Source organism: Falco biarmicus, chromosome 8 (genome assembly GCF_023638135.1).
Source record: "Falco biarmicus isolate bFalBia1 chromosome 8, bFalBia1.pri, whole genome shotgun sequence".
Taxonomy (NCBI): Eukaryota; Metazoa; Chordata; class Aves; order Falconiformes; family Falconidae; genus Falco; species Falco biarmicus.
In genome coordinates this window covers 14,098,593-14,121,683 of record NC_079295.1, presented here as the reverse complement: position 1 = coordinate 14,121,683, position 23,091 = coordinate 14,098,593, and the positions used below count along the sequence as shown (strand labels likewise).

At 38.6% G+C, this 23,091-nt stretch overlaps 1 protein-coding gene across 5 annotated transcripts in view; it reads left to right on the top strand.

The window, feature by feature from the left end:
- The first annotated feature begins 5,607 nt into the window (after nt 1-5,607).
- CALCRL (calcitonin receptor like receptor) overlaps nt 5,608-23,091 on the top strand; it is a 68,422-nt gene continuing 50,938 nt past the window's right edge. The window contains exon 1 of one of the 5 annotated variants that reach the window (XM_056348060.1): nt 5,608-5,686. The gene's annotated coding sequence lies outside the window, so the exon portion shown is untranslated. Of the gene's footprint in view, nt 5,687-5,929; nt 6,232-13,042; nt 13,106-21,367; nt 21,396-23,091 lie in introns of those variants that run through there. The other 4 variants (XM_056348059.1, XM_056348058.1, XM_056348061.1 and 1 more) reach the window with 4 other exon arrangements.

Here is a 23,091-nt window from a genome sequence, read left to right as displayed (position 1 = left end):
ATAAAGTGATGAGCACCACAGACTTACAATGCAGTATCTGTAAATCGGGCAAGTGCAGTTCCGACAGGAAACCTATAAACTCCATAGACTGCTGAAAACTAGTAATGTCTGTTCTTTACACAGAATTCATTTGGTGCATTGGTTACCTGCCAGTTTCAGTGCCAGTTTGATATGTTCCCATTCTACTCCATCATTTTTATTGACCTTACTCTCCAGGTATCATTTGTACTCCATGCACTAGGAGTTGAGGCTGTAGGTGCGGGTTGCGCTGCACAGATGCAGAGCAGTAGGTTAAATACAAGTGGAAGTTTGTCATTGCAGACAAGTGGAGAGCAGTGGTTTAAACTGCTCCCTGGCCTTTCCACTTGTGGCATAGCAGCTGCCTTAGCACAGTATTGTCATGGCCTCCAGAATTCAGCAGTTGCTTTCAGCACGCTAGGTGTGGGAGAGTTAGGACTTGCCGGTGGGCTGAACACTAATGCCAAATTTACCCTGCTTCTACACTGACTTGTGTCTGCCTGCCTAGGAGTGCAGGCAAGTGCGCAAACATCTGCACCTTTTCTATAAATTTTATGAGGAAGGCAGAAAAAATACCTAATCTTCCATTCTTAGTCATGATTATTTCCCATGGGCTGCCAGAATTAAAAGGTAATTTCTAGATTGTGTGTGTACCTGGGGGTGGACACAGCATGGAGGTGTGTGTAACTTGGTTTCTACGTAGCTCAGTGACTCAGTAGGGACATTCTGAATCAATGGTTTCAGATTAAAGGGAAAAGAAAGAATGTTAAGTGCTGGGTAAGTAACACATTTGCAACAGCTGCCTTCTGTCACTGATGTCTGACATATATGCAGTACTATCCTATACATCACGTTAAAATCCTTTTGCAAAGAAACACGCTATTTCCTAGCATGATTCTTTAAGTATTTGACTGTGATTCACATTAAACCAAAACATCTTCTAGAGCTTTCTTGTAAAAGAGAATGAAACTCATTCTTTAGCAACAGCAGGAATGCAACATTCAGATAACTCCAGTGTTTATATGAAACTGTTATTGGTGGTAGTGTTCCTTTAAGGAGAGTTTTTCCTCAGCATCAAGGCCAAATAAAGGTGATGGGGCCAAAGCTGTTTCTGAGACAGTGTCCTCTGCCCAGCTGTGACTGTAGCTCTAGACCTGGTCATGGCTCGTTCTCAGTTGTGGTGGGACTCTGATGGGATCCTTGCAGGGGCTGGGAGGAAGGGGAGGGGGTTTGCCCATGGGGCTTATTTAAGCAGTCCCACCGAGAATCCTAACAAAGATTTTTAAACTCCCTAAGTTTTATTAGATCATAAACTAGAATGATGAACTTTCTAAAACAGAATATTCTGAATGAGACAATAGACATTAAAGATAGACAGGAAAGAATAGATACATTTGTACACAGATTGCCTTGTGATTCCCTGTGTCATTCCATGTCAGTATCTCTCCTTCAGGCTTCCTCTTGGTCCAGCGACTTGTCCCTGGCTGCCTGGATTCAACACCTGCAAAATCCACTCTGGTGTGCTTTCTGTCTCTACAGAAACCTGGCAGTGCAGCTAATTCTCCTGCTTGCTGAGCTGTCCTGCAAACTAACAGGGTCTGCTCACTGAGAGTGCTCATTTGCTCCCCTGGACCGTGCAGGCTTCTCTTCTCCCAGAACTGCTGTAGCTAGGACAGGACTAACAGGTACTCCCCCATACTCTCCCAACCCCTACTTACATTACACTGAAGAAACTACTTGTGCATTCATTTTGTCATAACAGTGATTAAATAAGTGATCCACTGAGGGATCTCTTATGTCATTGCTGAGACAGAAAAAGATTAGTTATAGCATCTCAACAGTACCTCTATTTCAATTGACTAAGAAAACATTACAAAATGATTCATCTTTTAGAGTTATTACTTAGTGCAGTGAGAAGGAAGACTGGAATGTGGTAGACTAGACTGTATAAAAACTGATCTGATTATAATCAATAATATTATAATTTGATCTGAGAGTACATGCTCTTCCTGGTGGGTGTACTAGGTTTGGCCAATGTACCAGTGCTCCAGCTGCCTTCCTATCTGGTTTTTGTACAGCTCTGCAGTGCATTGAATTTGTTTTTCCCATAGAAAGTCCAAACTGCAGTGTGATCTGATCTGATTTGATCTGCATCACATCCACAAGAATTTTTTTGTGTGCCCTTCTCCTTCATTCACTTTTTTTCATCCCTGTATCCCCAATATCTGTAGAACACCCAAATGCAAGAATAAGAAAAAAGATCTGTGTCTTTCTTAAAGGTAATTAAAGGTTGAACGTAGAAGGGGGGATAACAGACACAATGCAGGGAAAAGATAGTGACTGAGATGGCAGAATGAAGAGGTCAGAAAATCAAGCTATGCTAAAGGTGTTCCAGTGGCTGTATATTTCCAGTGTTAACTCCAGTCCATTCATCCAGTTGTTTCATTCCAGAATCTGGCCTGGCTGCTTCAGAGGAAATAGGCAGAGTGCCATGAAGTTTCTCCCACTTTGTGTGATAGGAGCCAACAAGCCAAAAGAATTTTACAGAGGTGTTATGTGTTTTCACCTATCGTCCGATCTGCAATAACTTGGTATGTGCCTTTAGTCCATACATTGATGAAGCAAAATGCCTTTGAGAAATAATTTGAAGTCTTTTTATTCATCCTTTTTTCTTCATGTTTTTACTAGTATGCCCTCCTTTTTTGCCTTTTTACTTTCTCTCCCCTGCTTATCGTTTCTTTCCAGTTCATTTGAGCTGCCTTTCTCTGTGCATCTCTAATCCATCTACTATTTTAAAGCTGACAGATTTAATTACATTTTGAGATAGTCTTAATCTTTCTAGATTCCATCTTGCAAACATATTAAAGTGGACATAAGGATTATGTTTCCTCACTGCTTGCTTTTGGCGGTGTCTTATCTTGAGGAAGAGCCAGGTTCAAGTGAAGTGGAACATGCATTTATGCTTGTTAAGTGTTTGCACATGAACTCTTACTATTTGAGTCATAGGCAATGTATGTGAGGAGTTTCCTTGGTTTTGCTTATCCCATCATCTCTTTAGAACCTGTAGCAAGGCCACGTTACATGTCACTTGTCAAGGTTTTTTTTTCTTCAGGTTACTCTTTTGCCACTGGCCGTGCGCGATTGAAGCATCCCCTCTCGAGGGGGATGTGACGTACGGACGGGATGCTCTCGGCATTCCCGAATTCTCGTGCCGGCGGATTGGGATGAGGTGCAGGCGCAGGCGGGAGCGGGGCGCGAGGGGCGCAGGGCGACCACTGCCCGCCAGGTGGCAGCGCGGCGCCGCGCCGCGGACCCCGCGCCGTTCCGGACCCGCCGCGCGGGGGCGCTGCAGGGGGGGGGAACGGGCCGGGCTGCCCCGGGGCCGCGGCACCGCGCCTGCCGCTGCGGGGCGCCGCCGGCTGGAGCTTTGCAGGGAATCAGGCCGCTGCCGCAAACAGCGGTTAGCGCCTCCGCTGCCCTGGCATGACCGAGTGCGGGCACTGCGGTGCGGTACTGTCCGCCCGGAAGGGAAATCTGGGGGAAAACAGCCTGCCCCGACAGTCCCTTTGTCGCCAGGGGAGAGGCGTTTGTCACCACGGCAAGGCTAGAGGGAGATTCTCATAGCTGATGGTGACTAGCCTCATTTTTTTGCAAAACCATATTTATCCTTGAACGTTTCTGATCAGATGAAAATTTGTGGTAAGTGGTGGGACTGACTTTTTTCTTCGCATGGTTTTAAGTCTCCTTTGGTTAAAGCACAGTAAGTTGTGCTCATTTAGATCCCTTCTACACTGCTGTAGAACACGCCCACACTGTTGATAACCGAGGCAGCCTGTGTTGGTGTAATTTACGTGCCTTTCAGCCAGAAGGGTTGGTGAAGTAGTGTGGGAGCCTTCTGCGTCTTTGAAGTGCAAATTACACCAGCTGAGATGTCTCAAATACCGGTGGAGTAGGAGTAAGAAAGTTGTAATGATCGCTAAATAAGTAGAATATAAGACCTCTGAATGAAAATAAAAAAAAACAACAACCAAACCCACACAACTCCACAAAATTTGACATGCCATATCAAACACCGCCTACGTAATAAATCTCTCCAACTAATTCAGATGGCTGTTTTGAACATGTGTGCTTGGCTAGAATACATGAATTATTTTCCAGGTTACAATGTGTAATGTACCCTGTTGTAGTCTATAGCCTAGACATAGCTGGTCTAAAATAATGCAACTAGGCTCACTTCTGATGGAATTCCACTACCTGAGGTGGCACCGTTTATTTCAGATAACTTAATTTCCAGCACTGTTCAGAATCAAAGTTAATCCCTGGCTTGTATCTGTTTACATTGCCTAGAAGTTTAGAGTGCCAGTTCTTTGCTGATTATAAAATTCAAACATTCTCCTGTTGATGTAAGATCCTAGAAGCACCAGCACTCACATGTGCCAAATTAGTATTAAAGTCATATGCCTGCTCTTTTAGTAATCCTACAGTGTGATTTCACAATTCATCTTACCAGTGGCCATATGGATTTAAAGTATTCCTGCCCCTGTTTCCCCTTTTCAGATTTTTCCTGACCCTGGCTTGGATTTTTTGGTGGTTGCTGTGTTTTTGTTTTTTGTTTGTTTTTTTTGTTTGTTTGGTTGGTTTGGTTTGGTTTTTTGCTAATTTTTTAGTTTCTTGCTGTTTTCATATTTGAGGAACAGATTTTCAATGGCTAGATGAACTCCCTCATCCAGTTCACATGTTCCATCAATGTTTCTGCTAGTAAAAACAGTGAATGAGTGTCAGGTAGGGAGAAGCAAAGATAATACTTTATCTCGTCCCATTAGCAAATTAAATGATTATTGTTTTGATGAGCATTTATGGAAACGCAACCTTTGGGAGGTCCTTATGGCCTTCCATAAGGAACACTGGTGTTGCAGGTCTTAATATTATTTGAGCTTAATTCTCCATGAACTCCCCGTTTATTCAGCATAGTATTGTCACATGCATGCAGCAACTGCCTATTGATTTGGAGAGCACAGATTCTGTCTATAGCCCAGGCATCAACTGTACAAAGGACAAGTGCTAAATGCTCCCAAAGAAACACTTTTAGGTCCTGATACAAAATTATTTGAAGCTAGTAGAAGGACTACCATTGATATTGTTTTATGTTCAGATATGGCAGTTTTCAAACTGGGCAGCTCATACTCATGCTTCCAAATCACTGGCATTTAAGAAAATGCGGCCGAGGGATCTTTGCGGCGATAGTAATATTCTTGCTGCCTCTTTCTACCCTTGGTATTTCAAAGACTTATTTACTTAAATACAGTTGGGTGTGTGACCCCCGCCTTGGTTATAAAATGAAGTGGCACTTTAAATTATGCACTTGCTTGAATTTGAAAATTTGATTCTGACTAATCTGGTTTTATGATTGAGGAATACAAGCATTTCTCTGTGGAGCTTTTTAGCACTTACAGTACAGGACATAGTGCAGCCCCTGCAGTTTCTGGCAGAGGTAGGTCAGCTCAGTCATGCTAAGAAGGAATGCAGCTATTGTATATTATTACTTGTCTCTGAATAAAGGTCCAAACTGATTTATTTCTCTGGGTCTAGCTCGAGGAGGAGGAGGACGATTCTCACTGGCTCGATACGCGAAAGGACTAGTCCCGTGGTCTCCTTCCCAGCTGAGCGGGTGAGTGTTTCCCGACCCGTGGCAGGGCGCTAGCCCCCGCTCGGGGCGGGCCAGCTGCCGCCGGGCTGGGGCAAGGTGCGGGCAGCCCGGCTGCCCCCGGCGGGAGCGGCGCGGTCAGGGCGCAGCGGGCACCGCCGGGCCCCGGGCAGCTGCCCGTCCTGCCGAGAGTACCAGCGCAGCCCGCTTTCCTTGGGACATGCCATTTGAGAAAGAAAAGTAACTTCACGCTGGCTGCGGGCGGGGTCAGGGTGATGTAACAGGAAGCTCTGATGTTTCGCTGCTGCCGCCGCTCCTCGCTTACAATCTGACACGCTCCCGGCGCTGCCCGCAGCCGCGCTCCTCCGCGCAGAGCAGCGGGGCACCGGCGCTTCTCCCCCTGCAGCCACCGGGCTCGGCAACTGGATTATACCCGGCGGGAGGATCAGGCTCTCTTAGGTCTCTTATTCGGCCGGGGTGGGAGGGAACGATACATCTCCTTTCTCCCTCGCGGGAAAGGGAAATCAAACTGATTTATCTGAAACCATTATCGTAAAAAACTCCCTGTGGTGAGTACTGATCAAAACGGTTTCATTGTTTTACCCAAGAACAATATTTTTGTGTCATCTGAATGCAGTTATAGTTACGTCTGTGTGCGTGCTTTTACATTAACCTCAGCATGTGATATGAAATCTGCAGGGAGAAAGGGGTATGAGGAAAAGCTTCGTTTATTTTTAGTGAGCGAAATGTTGAGCTGATTTTATAACTGGTGTTGCTATAATATATCCTTGAGGAAGTAATCAACGATAAATAGGTAGAAAGGGAGGTAAAAATACCCTAATCAGCACTTAAAGGATTCTGTCTAGAACCTCTAATATTAGCTAACCAAATTTCTGTCTTTGCATCTGGAGAGAATTAGAGGCTCATTGGTTTGAGAAGGGTTCTTAAGACTAATTCGGTACAACTGGAGCTCATTCAAGAGAGGCTGAATGAGGTGACAAAGTGGTGTAGATTTTCTTATTGATTATTCCTTTAATCTTATGACGTTATTGCAACGGAAAGAGCTCATGCTTGAGTTACTTCATAATTAGGTTTTACGCTGTAATTACATAACTAAAAAGTTAAAGCTTCTGTTTTGTTTGGACTTTGTTTGCTTCAGAAAAAGTTAGCTTGAGTTTGAAGCTTCTAAGTGTGCTGGGGTATCACTGAATTTTTTTGCCACAAAGATCGAACTGATTTATCGAAAGGTAATTGTCCACTATTTCATTTCCTGGAGAAATTATTGAACAGTGGCAAGTGTGTGATTCTGTGCCTTCCAGTATCAGCTGGGAGACTGTTAAGAGTCTTGCCGCTTCAGCTTTCCAAAACTGACGCGATGTCCTCTGTTTTTACAAATACGGTTGCATTACTGAGATTACTACATCTAGTCATTTGCTTGTGTGTGTGTAAGCAATGGATCTGTAGAATGGGGAAAAGAAACCTTGTTTCTGAAGGATAATTAAGAAATAGCATAGGCTATAAATCACACTTGGATTTGATCTAGAATGACTCCTTTAGTCATCCATGCATTTTATAGGGGCTGAGATTGAATTAATAATAATAAATAGCTGAAGTTTTTTGCTCTCTACCTTAATAAACTTTGGCCAGATACTTTGGGGCCAGACTTTTCTGTGCTTACAGTTGCGCCAATGCAGAGTCTTTCTAGTCATATTGTGCATACTGGGGACCTTTTCATTCATTTGCAGTAATAATGCATATAACTGTTTAAACCTGTTCAGATCAATGATGTGTTAAAAGCCTGACTGTTGTGCTCTGAATCCAAGGTCCTTTGAGTGGGTTGAAAGGAGACACACTAGATTTGGATAAATATGAATAAGACCAGATTTGAATCTGTGTGTTTTCTTTCAAAGTACACAAGCTGCAATACTGTCTGAAAGTCTCAATTAAAAATAATCTGTATTTTCACAGTGTTTACTTTTGTAGTCTGCTTAAACTCCCATTGACTTCATTGCATGTAGGAGCAATCCCAAAGTCTTTGTCTGACTTTGAAAATCTTCAGCACAAAAGGCATGTGGTGATATTAAATCAAACAAGATGACACTTCAGATAAAAGTGTTCATGTTGTTTTAATGATCAATATGGTAGGAAAAACCGTCTTCAGAAGTATTTCAGCTAAATGATTCAGATTCTTATTTTATGTTCTTTATGTAACTGGTTTAGGTTGTGGTGGGACTGCCCACATAGGATGTGTCAGGCTTGTATGTTTTTGCAGCTTTGATGCAGGAGTCTGTTATTTGCACATTAAGTAAAGGCAGTAGCAAGATAGTGATGTAGAACAGTGTGACCGCACTTTCCAGTGGACAAAACCAAGTACCTGAACATATAACATGCCTTACAAGTTTAAGAATTGCATGATGTATCTCCTGTCAACTTCAAATGTTACTGTACTCTGAATTCGTGGTCAGCTGGAGCCTTGCCCTGCATTAAGAAATGTAGTATTTGTCCCTTTGAATAGGCTTTTTTCTGATACAACACAACTGTTGAAATCCTGGCTTGCTGAGAGCCAGTGGGAATTTTTCCACTGACTGTCAAAGGGCAAGATATTCCTAAATGTGGGTATTTTTCTGTTGGAGGAATTATGCATGCATCACCCATTCAGTCACTTGCGTTCTGCAGTCTGTTGACAGCTGTTTTTTGATAACATTTATAATTTTTGAATGCTCAGGTTGAAAAACAGAAATCTGTACGTCTCATTCTGGGTGACTAATGTCTTACCTGGCTAAATAAAAGGGCCTATTCCAGAAATGCAGTGTTGTTCTGGGGGCTGTCTGTGTACTGCAATCCAGATTTAGACTAGGATACAATTGAGAATGTAACAGAGGGAAGAAAGCACAGTCATACATTTGCTTTGTCACCAATATAATTACTAACTTAGTTCTATATTCTATGCATTCAAGTTAATCAGCTGCTTCCAACAGCATTCCTAGCATGTGCAAGAGCTGGGTAGCATTGGGCCCACAAGAGTCCTGAAATGATACAAAGATTCAAACCAGTTCACAGTCATTTGGAAGAAACTGCTTCTATCAATATGTTTTTAATAGTAACATGCACACAGTGATATTTTAAAGGTATATATCTAGTCACTTCTGTAGTAAATACTGAACATAACATAAGCTATTTACGAAAGCAATTGAAGGAATTTCTCCAGTGAGAAGTTCAAGTCTACAGTTAGGAAAACAAAACAGAACTTTTCATTAAGAAGTTGTTCCCATCTGTTCCCAGTGTGTTTATAGTGTTGATCTGCTAGCAGAATTCCTTCTGTGCTTCTGATGAGCTGTCATTCCTATAGAGTGTACACACACTGTAGGCATTACCTCAGTGTTAACGGTCACCTCTGTTCTAAAAGCATGTGTAGCTATGTCACTGGGTTTCATGTGTAGTAGTTTCTTCAGTTAAGCTTTACACTTATTGAAAACAGTCTCTTGGTTGCTCATGTAACTGTCCTGTTACTGGGATATATTTTAAGTCTTTGGTGTAGCAAATTGTCAGAGCTCTGGAATTAGCTATATCCCTGATAATACTGTGTCAAGGAAGGAATGAATACTTCTATTACCAAAACAGATGTGAGTTGACAAAACAAATAGCTTTGAAGCAGTAAAATAAAACTCTAAGTGAGTTTCTATATGTGATAAAAATGTCTAATACATTATTTCTATGTTCATATGTACTATATACGTGGGTCTATATCATGCTGAATTGTATTATTTCTGATGTATCAACTAAAAAGAGCACATTTTTAAAGAGCCTTTCAAAGTAAATTATAGTCCTAAACCTCATCCTTTGTTTAGAAAATCATGAGTCATGAGTGTTAGTATTTTAAATTGAATACATTTGAATGCTGTTTCCTTCTAATATTTAAAAGAAATAGGAGAAAGCTTTCCATGGCTGTTCACAAACCATTTTTTTTCTTTTTTGTACTCACCCAGTTCTGATGTTTTCAGTGTAATGTGCTTGCACGAAGAGCAGCAGATTAGCCTATTACTTACCTGTTATCTTTATGAAGAATCCCATAGCTGGTATGGTACAATATAAGGTCTTCTTAATTAAATTTCTTTTCATTAGAGCATTTGCTTTTAGCAATACTTTTTGTCCTGGTTTAGAATCTGGGCAAAACTGGAAGGTTAAACTTTTGCATTTTCAAAGTTTTGTTTCCACAGTTATCTTTCATGCATATCTGCCTTAGTCTTCCAAGCTTGTTTATACTGTTTACATTTTCCCAGCAAAGTCGTTCTTCTGCCCTAGTACTGTGCAAACACTTTCAATCATTGCTACAGTATATGCTGTCGAAAAGAACAGAAGTGATTTATTTGGAGTGGCTTTTCCTCGGAAAGATGCATTTGAAATGCACTTGACTGAATGTAATGCATTAAAATAAGACTTTCCATGAGAGAAACAACGTACTCCAAGAAAATACAACAGATTCTCAACCGGTGTAAATTTACATGTGTCTCTGAAGCTGTTGCCTTTTAATATAGAGTAGATGTCACCCAAGACTTTTCTGACAGTTTTTGGCCACTATCTGAGCTGTAGCTGACCGTTAAGATACTAACTGCATTTTAGAAAAATAAAACAATGCTGTATTTCTGAATTTATGCCTGGATCATGCAGGCCTTATTTAAAAAGTACTTGAAACACAATTAACCAGAGTTTTGTTTAATGAAGTCCGTACCAGTCTGACTTCCCCTATAATAACAAGTACAAGGAGTGAAACACAGTGATTAGTGCTTTTAAAAAAATTATTATGATCAAAGCATCTACCTTATATACTGTGGTATGCCATCAGCTTTATTTAGGCTGAATATCTTTTTAGTTCCTAAAAATGCTATCATCTTTTCCATATATTATTTGATAATTCTGAGTTTAAAAACTGCACAACTTGATGCTTGTGTGGGCATAAAGTGTCATTCTTTGTATTACCATTTAGATTTCCCCCTCAGTTTTTTCTCCCCTGTTACAGTGGTAAGATCTTGGAAATTAATTTTAATAATTTTTTTGGTTACTTTACTACTGGCAATGCTGGTAGAGTTTCATTAAAGTGAAGCAAAAGATGTACTGAAAACATATTTGTTGTAACAAAATTCTTGTTTTAGGCCTTAAAAATATTTTTCATATTAATGATATCAGAAATTAATATAGTCTGTCTCCCAAAGTTGTGCTCTGTAATCCTTCCTAGGTAGAAATTTAAAAATACGTATTTCAGAAATGAGTAAGCTTTAGACATCACACTGCTTTTCTCTATGGTTGCATCTATGTGTTAATTTACTGCCCTAAATGGAGCAAAAAATATGATACCATGCAACCTTTTATTAGTAAAATGGCACATTTTTGCAATTATTATCTTGAAATATTCTCTAGAATGGGGATATCTGCCCTTTTGTTTCTGTTAGTGAAATCCAGCAGGTGTCACTCTGGGGATTAAATAAGGAATATTTCACAAACAGAGATAAATTTCTTTGGGAGATGAAATGTAGAATTTAGAAGTATTTATTCTAATATATTTTTCCAGAACAATTTTTTGACCATGCCTGACTTTTTAATTTTTAAGTTTCTTTTTTAATTACGTGATTTAATGGGTGTATTCATCTTCCTGTGTATCCCTTTGAATATAAAAAATTACATAGTAGTTAGTGTCGGACTATACAATGAGGAGGTTTACTCACAGGTGTCGCTTTTGAAACTTAAAGAGGTGGGAATTGGTTGAATATTGCCTTTATGGTATTAAAAAATGCTTTTATCATCTCCTCTGGGAATCAAAATTATTCTTTTTGTCGGTGGAAATTCTAGTTGTGCAAGTAATATGTTTTTGGTTATGATGAATCCAAGGAGGTGCTCTGCAGTAGGCTGCTGCAAGTGAGCATATCTATTGAAATGGTCTACATACTGTTTTCTGTTTGAATTAGCTAAAATTGACATGATAGGTGGTTAATTATCCAAAGCTTCACAGTAAAAAAATTTGGAGAAGAGAAACTTTTTCACATTGCGCTGAGTTGCTAGCACAAAAAAGTCAATGCTGTGCTTTTTTGGGGAAAAAAAGAAAAAGCCTTGTTGCACAGAGTGTTTGTTTGGGGAACGGTATAACAATGTGTTTGTTGCACTGTGGTGGATTTTTACGAGTGTGTAACTTCATATTCTGTGGATTCAATTTTGTGTGGAATAAGAGCATGGTTCTTAAAAAATCATGAGTTTCTAGAGGGGATACTTGTTTATTTCCCATGCTGTGTTAATGCCACCTTGTACTGAAACAAATACCTCAGCAGGCAGCTTTGGGAGACAATCCACAAATACAAGTCTCTTTTCACGTAGAAAGTAGTTGTTTTCTATAAATACATGCATATATGCATGTAATTTTATATATACACAGACATTCATGCATATATATATTTACATATTTAATATATAAGATATATAATATATATAATATAAGAATATATATAAAATATATTAATATAAGATATTTAGATATCTTATACATTTTTTTTTTTAATAATCTCATTATAGAACTTGTAACCTCAGGCCACTTTAAACAATCCAGTTTCCTTTCTCTCACTTCTTTCTCCTGTTTAAGCCCCCATCCTGTTCCGTTTTTTATTCTATTCAACTTCCTTTCCTGTGATGACTCTGGATGAGTCACTTTGCCAGGCATTAAGAATGTGGTTTGACAGTATTTCCAAAAACTTATCCTATACTGGCTCATGCAGATGAAATTAACCTCTGCCTTATCCTTCCTCTCAAAGAGAAATGTCTGTCTTCACGTGTCTAGTTTCTTGGAAGGGAGAGGTGGGGGTGAGAACCCTTTCCATAAATGACTATGTATTGAAATTCATAACCATCTTCCTTGAAGAGGAACAACAGATGTGTGTGCCGTAACACAGTATCAAGATTGGTAACCTTTTTAAAATTGATTTAATATTTAGTTGGGGAAAAGTTAGTTTAAACAAGCTCAGGAAAGCCAGATTCAGGCCTTTTCCTGAGTGCTATTCAAATACTCTTTGCATGGCCACCAGTCTGCATTCTTAATCTTTTATTAAATGTGTTGTTTATTGCACCATAATACATTGAAGGCTACCAGAACTGTTCTTTTTTTCCATGTAACTAACAGGACTCGAAAAAAGCGCATGCTTAACACTAAGTGGGCACTTAAACACTGAACTAAATTGTAGCCTTTCTTGTGGTTATGTGCATGCCAGTGTAGTGTGGGGTTTTTTTGGTTTTTGTTATTTTTTTCCTGTTTTAGGAGGAGTGGGTGAAGAAAGATTTTTAACAAAATGTTTCAAATCTGTTAATTGTGTACACGCATCAGGAAATAAAAGCCTCTCCACTGAAAACAAACAAGGAAAATTATAGTCCTAAATAACAACTTTGGAAAATGATATGCAAATGAAGGTAAGAACTCCCAGCAAGTTAAACTCTGCTATTGAAATGTTCTCCTTACCCCATGTTGCTGGGGAATCTCATACTCCATCAGTTTTCACCAAGGGAGATCTGAAAGGTTATATCCCTTTTATCATTTTCTGTGTCTTATGTGTAATTAAGTCTTAAGTCTTATGTGTAGTTATGTCTTAAGTGTAATTAACATTAGCAGAAATTACACCAGTGAGCAAAGTAGAAGTAGAAAAAGTGTTCACTTCTATTTGCTATTACAATGTAGGTTTTGTATAAAGTAGAGTAATTGTTGTAGTCTGAAGATCAAGCAGTTCTGTCTGGAGTATAATCCTTGGGTATTCATTTATATTAATTTATATTTATGTTTAGTTTCCCATACTGGAAATGCTTAATTTCTGGCTAAAAGAGGTGATTTGAGCAGTTTTCAGATCTTGACTATGTCATTCTTAGATTGATTACGGAAGTCACAGCATGGTCTTACAAGAGTGTTTATGTCCCCCCACCCTGCATGCTGGATGCTCTACCTCAGCATTTTCAGAGTTCCTAGGAAATTAGATAGAAACATATAATTCAGATGTTTTTAACCTTTTAGCATGAACCCATGAGGTAGCTGCTGGGCCTAAGCACTTTTTTTTTTTTTTTTAAATGTCTTTCCCAATTATTTCAGAAGAGATTGTACAAGTAGATTTTCTTCTCTAGAGAAGATCCCTCTTCTAAAAACTATGCATGCAATCCAAGGGTAGAATTCAGCCAACGTAATTCAACTGGACACATTTTATTTAGAGCTGCAGAGATAAAATAGTCTGCTGACATGCTAAGCTTTTCCTAGAGTCACATTACAGCCCAGTGAAGGACATGGCAGTAATTCAGTGTTTGTTGGAAGGATGGCAAAATACTTATGCTGTCTCTGTGGGGGCACTGGGGCACCAGAGCATGTAAATGTGTACTGTCATCTGTAATATTCAGTGTATACAGTTAGGGTGAAGTCAGCACCAAAAGAACCCAGATTCAAAGCAGATTGTAGGGACCAATCACAATAAGTTTTCTAAGTCAGGTTAGGTAAGGGGAGGAAAAAGACTGGTGAAATACATTTTGTTCAATGAAGACGGACTGGCATGATAGTTATCTGTGATAACTCGGCTTCCTCAGGGAATGCACATTTCTCAAACCAAAGTGTTTGAAAATAGCATTATACCATGCAGGAATGTGGGACTTCTTAAGTTGGAGGTTTGTTTTATTTTTTGCTGTTTCTTTAGCCCTTGTGTTTCCCAGATTTCCAAGCTTTTATATTTTTAAACATTTACAGCTTTTAAACAGAACAGTTGTCCAAATCCTCTTTCTTTGAGCATGAAATAACAGTAAAAAGATGAAGTCTGGTAGCAAGGAAGCAAGGAAGATTAAATGATGGAAGGAATGACAAATGCACAGAGAATAAAAAATCTGAACCTCAAAATGTAGTTCCCATAGGAAAGTAAACTGCGAACAAATCAGTAAATGGGATGATGTTGCCTTTAGCATGACCTTCTAATTGCAGAGACAAAGCTGAGTCAGGTATCCTGTGGTCAGTCAAAAGCCATTCTTTTACACACAGAGCCACTTGGATAAACTGAAAGATTCCTTTAGATGGTGAGAAATCTGTGTTTGGAGTTATGTGTATGATATGAATTTACAGTACAGATGTGATATTAACTCTCTATTCAGTATTTTACTTTAGCAACAAGAGCAGATGCGGGGTTTCAGTACATGATCTAGTTAGATGCCAGTAACCGTGGTGCTGAGTTAGCTCATAATTTCTCGTACAGAGTGAAGGTGAAACATCCAGTTGTCACGCATGGAAGATGGCTATTACCACAGCTCTTCTTCATCTATGTCAGGGAAGGCTTCTTCCCATTTCTGCTACCATGCTAGCTTTAAATAGATGAATAATAAGACTCCATGGTCTCTCAAATTTTAAACCTATGATTTTCCTTTTTCATTCCCATTCTTCCTGTCATTTGTTGCCCTTCATATGTAAAATGCTTCTCCTATCTTCTCAGTGTTTAAAAATCCTTCAGACATTTGTAGGTAAATATTTTTGTCTTATTCAAGTTATGTGAAGGTGTGGGGTTGTTTTGTAAGGCTCCACATCCAGTTAACAGTCCATTCAAAACTCCTCCCAGTGTACCAGGGTCTTTTTCTCACCTCTGTGATGTGGCATGATTTGCACACGTGCGATCCCACATTACATGGGTTCCTTTGCTGCCAAGTATCAGCTATTAAAAAAAATTGCTGAATGAGAGTAATACAGAGGAACAATGGGCTATTACAGGATGTTCAAGACAGGGTCATTACAGTATATTTTCTTGTGCAATCTTGTTATGAACAAGCTTAATATTTACCAGCTTGTTTCATTTTTCAGCACCCTGTTATTGGTGTTGTAAGGCTACAAACTACCCTTTTTCCAAGAAAGTTCAATTTAATGAAATACGAATTTTATTGAATAGCTCTGTGGAAAGCTGCTTTTCAATATTTATAATAAATCTATATATTTTGTAAGTATTCAATACCTATTTGTCATCACTGGTAATGAGAAAAAAACCCAGGAAATATTTCACTATCAGAGCGCATTTCCACATTTGTACATAGGTCTAGTGTACTTAACAAAACGAAATCACAGGATTTTATGATAGGCTGTTGAATTTGAAAGTCTAGACAGATAATTTAAAAGAAAAATACTTTGCTTTTGATGTTTGTAAAGCAAACAACTTGAGTGCTACTTTTTGTCAGACAGGGTATTTTTTCCATAATTTCCAGCATTTGTAATCCAGAAAGTCAGTTTGAATTAAAAGAGGAAGATAAGAAATTGTACCTAGTGGGCCTTTGAAACAACTGTGGAGTGTTTCTGTTATGTGTGATTAAATTAACAATTTTCTAGCTGAAGAACACCCACTAATGGGCACAATTGCAAACATTTAAGAAGGTTTCCAGCTAATGTGAAATAAGGAGTTCAAGCAAAAGGATTCAGTCAAATTTGAGAAGACGCAAATTTGGGATTGGGATCCAGGGATTAGTAGAATAGACTAGAAACCAATCCACAGGGATTTGGGATGCTGATGAAAACTGCATATGTTTTCAGCATTGTATGAAAATGTCTCAATCTTTAATCAAGACTCATCTTTTTTCTGTTGGAATAAACACAGCCTAATTTGGAATACAGGCTATATTTATGTAATAGGGTCTAACAAATGGAAAACTAAAGGGTACTGTAGGTCAGTATGAGGTTAGCAGAACTGTGAGGGGGAAGTCTGGCAGCTGTATATCCTACAGCATGTCTCAGTGCTGCCTTCTTTTGCATGCAAGGACAAAGGGGGGTGAGGGAATCTGCCACTACAGGAGTAGACATGTGAGTCTGTTTTTTGCAGTGAGAAACATATTAACTGACATGAAATGTCAGTGGATGGGATTTGAATTCATGCTACTCATGAAAAGCTTTTTGAGACTGTGCAGCTTTTGTCCAGTTTGACAAATGGCTTATTGGAAGTGTTAGAGACCAACTGTTTTTCTTCAGCTCTCTGACTTCATTTGGCTTTTGAGTCTTCAATTCTAAAAAATCCTTGAAGTCACAGGTAGTATGCTTGCATAGTTCCACTTAGTGAAACGATATGGATGATACACAGAGCACAAGACAAGGCCAAAGATGTGCAAATCCAGTAACAATTTAAAAGGAGTTATAAAGGGGGGGGTAAAGCTAGTGACTGGCAAGAAAATATTGAAGAGAAAGTGTGTGTTGGAGAAAATGTCTCTTGTCCACTGGGTCCACACCATTATTCCTTTTGAAAGCTGAGATGTAAAGGGTTCTCAGAAAACATTTACCTTGCCTAATATTATTTACAAATTTAACAAAAAATATTAATATATTGCTTGGTATAGGAAGGGGAGTGTGCACTGCCTAATGTAAAAATAAGGCAACTAATTAATGCCAATCAACAACATTTCTGTCATTAACTGCAGCACAATAGTTAATATGTTCCTCCTAAACTACCACGTGATATCATGTGCATGTATGTAAGCAGTTTTCTGAACTGAAAAAGCTCCAACAAATACATGTGGATTTCCAGAATCCATTTGTAACCTTTTAAAGCAAACACTTAAATGCTTAGAGCATTGAAGATGTCAAAAGAATTACATGTGATGATTTTTTAAATCAGCTGCGTTTTCTTAGAGGGTGACCATTTGAAAGAGCATTAGTTTTCCTGGGTGTACATCATGTCATGAAACAGACCACAAATGTGGTTGGAAATTATTTCTGTTGGGTTTCCAATGGGGTAACCTGCAACTGATGGCTGCAAATCTTTCTTTTGAGTCTCTAGTAAAAAATAAATTAGTTCCAGTCCCATAGAGGGGGATGAACTCAGCTTGTCACAGACAGACAGTTGTTTCCTGACATTGGGCACTTGGCTAACAACTTCCAGTGTTTGAAGATGTCACGGGTTATATGGATTTAGTGCTTGTGGCCCTTTGGGCTTAACAGGAAGGTCACCAAGTTATCAAGCAACTGCTGTCTGTTTGAAGAGATTCAGCTGACTTTCCTGCCTCGCTGTTGGAGAACCTCAGCTTTCAAAGAGAAAACAGTGCTGCTCCTGTGACTTTGCCAGTATCTAGACCTTGTTTTCTAGCTAAAAACAGAAGGAAAAAAATTGAAGTGTAATTCTTTTATTCTCATTTCCTTTATGTTCTGCCTGATCCTATTGACTCTTCATCTAGCATAATCTCTGTGGGGCAATGAAATATATCTTCATTTCTTTTTCTGTGCTCTGAGAATCTGGGACTGCTGCCTTTCCAAAGCTGTCTGTATCCCCAGATCTTTAGAAGAAGGATTCCTACTTCTCTGCAATCCTCTGGAATAACTTACTGTGTTCTCCACATATAACCTGAGAGTGTATGTTGTAATAAAAGACAGCACAGAATAATCCTTGCTCAGCAAACCTATATGGATAATACAAAGGGCGGATGAGCCAGAAACCTTCTTCCTGCAGTAGACCTTTTGACTGACTTTATCCTGATTGCATGAGAGCGTGGTTATCAGACCTGTTTCTAGGTTGCATCTCTTTCAAAGAAGTGCAAGACATACATGTGGAAATTGCAGTTATCTGATCATTTGCAGGAATGTAACTACTTCTGTTTTTGTAGCCAGTGTTAAGGGTAACTAACACAAAATTAGAGTTGGTGGTTTGTTTTTCTTTCTTCCAAAATGTAACAAGCATGTTATTGTTCCTGATAGAAGAACCCTTCTCCCAGTCTTTCAATGAATTAACAATTTCCCTTGTTTTGTGTAAGGAAGGTAATCTTTGTAACATCCTGTTTTATTTACCAGCTATATCTGTAAGCACGAAAATCCTGTGGGTGAAGTTACAACACAGTGCTCCAGAAAGACAGAAATCCTTGATCTTTATTAGAAAACCCTGTTATTATTATTAGAAAAAGCTGTGACTCCTGTCAGGCATTTGTTTTAAATAGCACCACTTAATACTTTTTTCAAACTAGAAAAGGGTGAAGTGAACCAAATGAAATCAGAGTCCTCTTGCATGTTCCCCAAAATTCAGGCTGTACCATTATGGCACATTGGTGAGGAGGAGTGAAAGAGTTTTATTACTGATCATTCTCTCTTTAAAGTTCACATGCCTCTGCAGTTCCTACTCTTTTGCTGGAGTTGGAATGAATGTACCAAAATAGTATGGAAAAAGGCTGCTCTTGCATTATTTCTTGTAGGCTTATAACCTGGGAGTATCTAAAACATCAGAAAGCCTGTTCACATGGGATTCCCTTTCAAATTTCCAGACCAACAAATCTGGAACATTAGCCAGAAAAGTGTGGATACTTGCACAAATACAGAACTACAGCAGAACTTAAGGTTTTGGTATGGTGGGTTTTGGTTTTGTTTTTTTTTGAGGGACATTGTTTGTTTGTTTTGGGGTTGAGCTTTTTTTAGGTTGCAGTTCTTCGCTTGTCATTTTTTATATAAAGATATTTGCACAATTTTATCTCCTTTCTATTCTTTCACTCTTCTGAGCTGTGTAAGAAATGGCTTTATCTCCTTCCCTTGCTAATGATTTTTTATTCAGATAGATCATTCTCCATTCTCTTAGAGCTGTGTCATTTTTTTATGAACAACAGTCTGTTAAAGTGGAGAGTGATGAGAATTTTGGAGAATGAACTATAGAACCTGTTTATACTAATTTTGTAATTACGACTAGCACTACTGAAAATTACCTGAATTTAGTGTGTGGATATTATTTAAGAAAATGTTTTTTTCTGTGTTTAGTTTCAGGTAGATGTAATAATGAGTTTACATGCTATTTCTATATCAAATTCTCCTTACTAACAAATCTTTGCTAGATATAAATGTTTCATAGTTTTAGACACAGTTGACTACTTTGTTCAAATATTACTCTAGAAGTAAAATAAATGCAAAAATAACTCTGGCAAAGCTCTGTATTAAAACAGTGGCTACCATGAGAAAACAGCTTGTTTGCTAGACAGTATAGGTGATGAAGTTGTCAGTGCTATTGCTGTGTTAGTGTTCATCAGTAATTAATTCCATGGGTTGAAGAAGAGCGCTCAGAGACCATGTTATCATTCTAGCAGAGTCCTGCCAAGCAGCTGGTGCTGTTTCTTGTTTTTGTTTTTTTTCTCAGGGAAGTAGGATTGAGCTCACTGGGATTGTTTCTCATCTTTCACTGATATAAATTGGTGAACATAACCATTAAAAGAAAAACACATTTGACATACATTACCTGTATGGACAAATACCTATGATGCAGTGGTGACTCCTTCATGGTTCTTTGATTCTATAACAGGTAAACTAGTAAGATGTGTGATTTAAACTTTATTTATGACATTAGCATCCATATTCTCCTAAAATACAGCCTGATGATCACATAAGATTAAATTAATTTGCCTTTTAGAAAGAAAAACTCTTTTATCTATGTGATGAATGGGAGGGAAAAAACATTGGTCAGCACAGCTTGTGACTACAGAATGTATTAATTAGGGTGCTCTTAGAATTTATCATTATGTAGTTACATGTATTTTCCTGGGCAAAATTTACTTCTCTAGCACCTATGCACTGTTGCAGCTGTTCTGAGGAAATATTTGCATATAGGAATAATGTTCATAAGATTCCTCTATTAGGTGAGAGACTGATGACAATATATTCACTGTGAATAAGAAAGAGAAAATCCAGCTCTTGGCAAACTTAGTGTTTTTTCTGCACTGAGCAGACCTGCGCTAGCACCTTTGTGTCACCCTCAATTCAGCAAACAACGATGAGTACAAAACTGAACTTACTAGGTTAATTATTGTGCCTGTGTGCAATCAATAATATGGAGGAAGTTGCTTGTGTTTGGAAGAATGTTAAGTGTATAGAAAGCTACATGGCTTATCCAACTATGCTGCTACATATTTGATGAACTGAATTTCTTTGTCAATTCTTGATGCTTGGGCTTCAGCCCCAGTACCCTCCCACCCCGCCCAGTATAAACTTGAACAGAATTTTCCTGTCCATTTAATTTGCAGATCGGCTGCAATAAAAAAAGGATAATGGAAACCACGTGCCTCCAAAATCAGTCATGTCAGAGAGGACTTGCTACTAATAGTCAGTTCTCGGGTCTGAGGTGGTTTAAGCATGTGCTTATATTTGTTGATAAACTTGGTTTTGTTTTCCTTTGCTCTTAATTTGTGAATTGCCTCCTAGCTTTTGCACCTAAGTAGCCTAGCTTTTACAAATTTTAAGTGGCTATTGGACAAATTTTATAACGCTAAGACCAGAAATTTGTTGGCTTAAGCAGTTTCAAGGCGCTGATGGTCTCTATAAACCATACCATATATTCATACCATATTCTATACATATTTGTACTTTGCAACTGTAGCTTGAGAAATGTTGTAAAACTGATAAATGTGCCAAGTCGCCATTAAACTAATGAAAACACACAAGTTTGTTTACACATACCGGGGCTGAGCTCTCTTTTTCCCACCATCACCTTCTCTCCAATCCTGATGGGTTTTTTTCTTCAGTTTTTAAAACTTTGTCTCCACAACAAATTGTTCATAAGACCAATTAATGTTGTGGAAACAGCTGTTTTTGATTTGTTAGCAGTGACATGTTTCAGGGATCAGAATATCACAGGGATATTTTTGCTGCACAACTCATGCTTTTCATTTATTTTAGAATACTTAATCCTGTTTCACAGGTATAATTGAACTGGAACCTTACACTCAAAATGGAGGATTTCCCATCTTGAAACAGATCTAGGTCAGTGCTTTAGCATCCTTCATTTGACTTCTGTCTGAACCCTGTGCATGGTGCTTCCTGAAATGAAAAAGTGTATGTGTTACCTTAAGAAACTGAATTTGTTTTTGCAATGCTTTGCATGAAGAAAAAATAAATTCTCCTTGGTGGTCTTGGAAACTACTTACTACTCTGAAACCCACATATCTTTATCTAACTACAAATTTAGCTAACAAAGATAGTATAATATTATCTAGGCTTTTAAAAAAGCCAGTGACTGAAAGCAGTTGAATGAAAGATCTTTAGTGTTTATGTGAGCTATATGCTGGGCTATATAAAGTAACACAGTATTTTTATAATTATCAGCCATTAATTGTGTTGACTTCCTCCTCCTCCTTGAATTAGCACAGAAAGGAAGGCATGCTTGTGTTTTGTTTAAAGCCTTGATCAAAAACAGCTCCCTACCTTTCTTTTTTACTTTTCTAAACTTTACCTGCTCATAAACGTTATCTGTCACAGTGACAAAATTAATGTTTGCCAGCTAGGCAGCACTCTTGTTAAAACTACAACTTCAGTTCTCCAAGAATGCTAATGCAATGTGCGTACAAAGACCGTTAGAGCATCTAGCATTATTGAGGACAGGATCAGTACTTACCAGCTACTCTGATCTTGCTCCTTCCTACATCAGCATGAGAAGAGAATTGTATTAATAATGTAAGCATGAAGCATTCTGTATTTTAATAATTTCTGATGCCCTCAAGATGTTAGTTACATTTCAGTGAATTTTCTCTCATGGTGGCCTAAAGGCCAATGGAGTGTGGAAAAGAGTAAAATAAATGTAATCACATTTCCTGTAGTGAAGAAACTTTTCAGGGAAGAGTCATGATCACCTAGGCTTCTCCTTGGCCGAGAGAGCTGACAAGCCACAGAAGGACTTAAGGGGAGTAACACTTAAGAAATGACATTGAGAAGTCAATTCCCAATGTCTAACCAAGCTGCGAGAAGTAGCACAGGGAGAGTGATAAATGTGTGAAGACTTGCATTTGCAGTTGTCTCAGCAAGTCTGTCTCTGCAGTTAAGTCAAAAAAATCCAATCCAAATTAATGTTGGATGTACCAAAAAATGACAGGAGTTATAAACAAATGTTCACTGTTTTCAGCAGCTCATAGCACTTTTACCAGTTGCATGGGAGATAAATTGTGCTAAGGCTTGCATTTAGAAATTGTAGATTTTTATAATTTAAGCAGTTCTGCTTTCTTATTTCCGTGTTTTTTTAGTACAAACAAGAAATAATATGCAAATAACACTAAGTTACTGAAGTGCTGCATCCCTTGGACATAAATTCAGCTAATGCCACAAAAATATGCTCTGAAGAACAAAATTCTGAAATCCTTAGCTCAGATAATAGCTTTCTGCAATTATTCCTTAGTTAGCCCTGTGAGATATGGTAGATACTGTAGATACGGCTAGGATGAGGAATGCTAACAAACCTTAGGACGTAGCAGCAAGTACGTCATAACAACTTTTGCCAAGAAACTGATCCAATCCCACAGTGATCAGCTCCACCTATGTCACAGTCCTGTAGGAGAGAAAGGATGTTGCTTAGAGAAATGCACTTGAGCTATTTTCTGATAGAGTGGGGATACATGGGTTTTCAGTGAGAATTTAATATAAACCAGGTGGGTTTTTAAATTCTGGTTTTCTTGTGGATTTTTTTTTT